Raw genomic sequence first — 4596 nt, forward strand, 5'->3', positions numbered from 1 at the left:
TCAAGTAAACGAATTTAGATTAAAAAACATTTTAGCAATTCCATATCATGAAAATTTTATCACCCTTCCTCAAATATTTAAAAGCTTTGGTATTCAGGTGATATTTAATAACAACAATATTGTTAAGAACTATCTTATTAGGAATTCTCCAAATGAAAAAGAAGGATGTATCTACCATATACCTTGTAAAGTGTGTGATTTAGGCCAAACAGGAAAAGATTTAAACAAAAGGATTAGTCAACATAAATACAACATAAGAAGGGGTCAAATGTCAAGCGGACTTTTCGTCCACCAAAAAGACTGGGAAAACACAAAAGTTATTACATCATGTCATAATATAGTAGACAGGAACATAATTGAGTCATGTCACATTAAAAAAAGTTTTGAAAATAATATGAATTTAAGCTTAGGTTTGTATAAGTTAGATAATTTTATTATTAAAAAGACTGTAAATAATTCTTCTGGAATCGGGTAACATTGGACCTTTCCCAGTTCCTCTACCACCATGTACATATTGTGACCTTTAGTCATTTTTTGTATCCTTTGTACCCTGATGATGTCTTGAATAGACGAAAACGTTCGGTATTCATTTTTTTTTTTCCAAGTGGTTTCTGCAAGTATTGTTGTCACGTGTGCTTAGTGATTTGTTTTGCATATATATATGTATATATATATTGTAACGTAATATTAGATAGTTACGTCATATGTGTAATTATCTTATAGAATTGTGTTCCTTTGTATTACATAACTATGTTCATATTTCTTGTCTATGTATGTATTGTAACAATGTTAAGCAGTAACGCCCGTCCACTATATGTAATCTTGCCTACGTGCGGAGAGGTGCGCACTCTTGTAGAACAAACAGACAAGCGAAATCCTGAATAGTTCGGAGCGCTCAGATTTGACAGTTACTAAATAAATAGATTGTTCAAGCGAGTCGAGGGTCCTAAAAACTACCCATGTTGACGTGTTAACTTACCCTCCTCCCCTCCTTTCACTCACTCGCACACTTCACCGGAAGTATCCCGTTTCCGGTCCAATGGTATATAAGCGGTGGTATTCGCTGACTCCTTGTCATATTCCCACATATTGATCTCTTGATAAAAACTAGAAGGTTTAGATTCATGAGACGATTGGTGTGAAGTGATCACCCTTTTTGCCTACATTACGTGTCTGATATACATTGCATTACTTTACTTATATTTGTACTTATTACTTATTCTGATGCATGTTCCTGATCTCTTTGTACTTAGATAGTACCATATTGTATACGTATCTTGTGTTTCTTATTTGAACGATAATTCTCCATATTCTTATAATCATGTACGGTCCCATTGACCCTCCTGCCCATTCTCTTTTGTGTTGATTGCCTGTAAATATTTTTCATTAATAATTTCGTTTACTAGTTTTATCGCTAGTTTAATATTCCTTTCCTGGAATCTTCTTTGTTACCTTTACTTCTAGTCTTACGAATTATCTAGGCCCTGACCAGATAGTTCAGTCCTACAGTGGCTTCTAGAAGTGAGCTGGTTCTTAAGCACTTAGACGTTATACGTAACGTCTCTTCACTAACCAGCCGCCCGTAACAAAGTGGCGACCCTTGCCAAGGATATTGGATCAGGTATTTAACACATTCTTTTAGAGATGGATGATATAATTAAAGAATTCGTTCAAAATCCCAAGGTAAGTTTCTTAAAGAAACAAACTAAAGACACTTTGATAGAAATAGGCAAGCACTTTGGAGTAGACATTGATACAAGTTTGCGAAAGAAAAAATTACTTCAGGAACTCGTTGAAAATCTGATCGAAGATGATATCTTATCTCCAGAAGAGGTTAAAGCTATACAAATTCCTTCAAAATAGGTTAGAAATAGAGGCAACGACTAACCGAACTTAAGATTAAGGAGATTGAATTAAAGGTCAGGAGAGTAGAAATTGAGGAGGAAGCTAAAATTGAAACAAATGCAAATTGAGGCAGAATTTAAAGCTAGAGAGGAGGAAACTAAAACTGAAACAAATGCAAATTGAGGCAGAATTTAAAGCTAGAGAAGAGGAAGCTAAAGTGAAACAAGTAGAGTTAGAATTAAAGAAGGCAGAAGTAGAAGCTAGGATTGCTGATAGACAACCCGTAGTTCAGGAAGGTCATATAGATATTTCCAAGTATGTAAAACTTTTACCCATATTCTCAGAAGGAGAGCCAGAAATTTTCTTTCTTCAGTGGGAAAAATTGGCGCAACAGTTGCAAATCCCTAAAGAAAATTGGCCATTAATCATTCAAACGCAATTTAAGGGTAAGGCTCAGCAAATTTATACTTCTCTTTCAGAAGCAGAAAGCGGAGTATGATAATATGAAAGCTTGTATTTTAAAAGCTTATGAACTAATACCAGAGGCCTATAGACAGAAATTCCGTAATTATAGGAAGACACCTCAGTTAACATACGTAGAATATGCGGCTCAACAAGAGAGGTTATTCAATAGGTGGTGTTTGGCTAGTGAAACGGACACCTTAGATAGACTTAAACAGTTGATTTTGTTGGAGCAGTTTAAGAATACCTTAGAGACAGATCTTAGGATTTCTATAGATGATCATGTTCCCGAAACTTTAACTAAAGCTGCTGTATTGGCTGATGAGTTCACACTAAATCATAAACCTAAGTCAAGACAAATGTAATCCCAAAAGTCAAAGTCATATATTCCAGATTCAACAAAATACTCTGAATCCTTGGTCCCCAAAGAAAACACTTTGAAAATCAGTCTAGCCCATCACATTTCAGTTACAGGTCTGATTTCAATCAATATCCTCCAAACCAACCTTGGCAAAGAATGGAAAGGTTTAAGACTAATCCCCCTGTAACTTGATTCATATTGTAAACAGGTTGGCCATCACATTTCTAATTGCAGAAAGAGACTGACACCCTCGTTCTCCAATAAAGACACCAACTCTTGTAAGTAATATAAAATCAGATGATTCAAAATCCTCTATTCAGGATACACTACCAAAGAAGCCGGTATTGTCAAGTAATGTAGAACCCCCCTCATCAAATCATGATCCTTGTTTCAAACCATTTGTATCTTCAGGAACTATATCTCATAGTATTAGTTCACAACAAAATCCTATTTCCATACTCCGAGACACTAGGAGCAAAGCAAAGTCTGATTTTAAATTCTGTCTTGCAGAATCTGGGTTGAGTCGTATACAGGTTTATGATATATTGATAGAAGGAGTTGGAGGAATTGTAAAATGTCCATTACATAATGTTTTCTTGCAGTCTGATTTAACAACCGGAATGGTTAAAGTAGCAGTAGTAGACTCTCTTCCCATAGTAGGAATATCCTTATTGTTGGCCAATGACATCGCTGGAAGCAAAGTCATTTCTCCCTTAATAACAAATAACCCTAAGACCTCAGTAGAACCTTCAGATAACTTACAGTTGTTTCCCGCTTGTGCTGTAACCAGATCTCAGTACAAGAAATCTAAAGAGGAGACCTATAATTTAGAATCCCTATTCTCCCAAACTGACCCATCTTCTTCTTCACCAGTTTCTCTATCTAGAGCAGAATTAATCAAAGAACAGAAGTCAGATCATTCTCTTAAAAATTTGTACGAGATTGTTTCTTCTCCAGAAGAAGTTGAAAATATGTCAAGAGGTTTCTATATAGAAAACGGAGTCCTAATGCGAAAATGGAAAGCATCCACCGCAACCGCTGACCAGGCCATGGCAAGTAAGGAATCAAATAGTCCTCCCTCTTGGTTTTCAGGAATAATGTTCTAAGATTGGCTCATGAGACTCCCTTAGCAGGTCACTTAGGGGTAAGAAAGACCTTGTTCAACATAACCCAACATTTCCATTGGCCCCACGGTTGTCAAAGTTGTTGCCCAATATTGTAAAACATGTCATACATGTCAACTTGTAGGTAAGCCCAACCAGAAAATTGTAGAAGCTCCACTCCATCCCATTCCTGTAATGGAAGAGCCATTTAAAAAAGTTCTTATTGACTGTGTAGGACCTTTACCTCCTTCAAGTAAAGGAAATCAGTACATTCTCACAATCATGTGTATGAGCACTCGTTTTCCAGAAGCAATTCCTTTGAAAAATATTAAAGCTCAAAAACATAAATCAGAGAAATGTTGAAATATTTCACTATGGTAGGATTTCCTAAGAACATTCAAAGTGATCAAGGAAGTAATTTTCTTTCCAACAAGTTTAGAGAATAACTCTTGTAACACTAGGTATAAATCATTGTAACTTCCTCCGCCTATCATCCTCAATCACAAGGTGCTCTAGAGCGCTTTCACCAAACGCTCAAGACAATGTTAAGAATCTTCTGTGCTGAGAACACTCGAAATTGGGAAGACGGACTCCCCTATTTGTTTGTTCGCCACCCGAACAACAATTCAAGAAAGCCTTGGATTCAGCCCGTCAGAATTAGTCTTCGGTCATGAAGTCCGTGGTCCCCTAAAGATACTTCATGAACAATGGATGAAAGAAGAACCACCTGTTCCTTCTTTTGAAATACGTGTCCCAGGTCACCGAGAAGTTGTTAGAAGCTTGGAAGTTGGCAAGAGGAGAACTTGACGAATGCCTCAACGAGTA

The sequence above is a fragment of the Oratosquilla oratoria genome, chromosome 30 (genome assembly GCF_046742065.1).
Source record: "Oratosquilla oratoria isolate Oo_2021 chromosome 30, ASM4674206v1, whole genome shotgun sequence".
NCBI classification, from domain to species: domain Eukaryota; kingdom Metazoa; phylum Arthropoda; class Malacostraca; order Stomatopoda; family Squillidae; genus Oratosquilla; species Oratosquilla oratoria.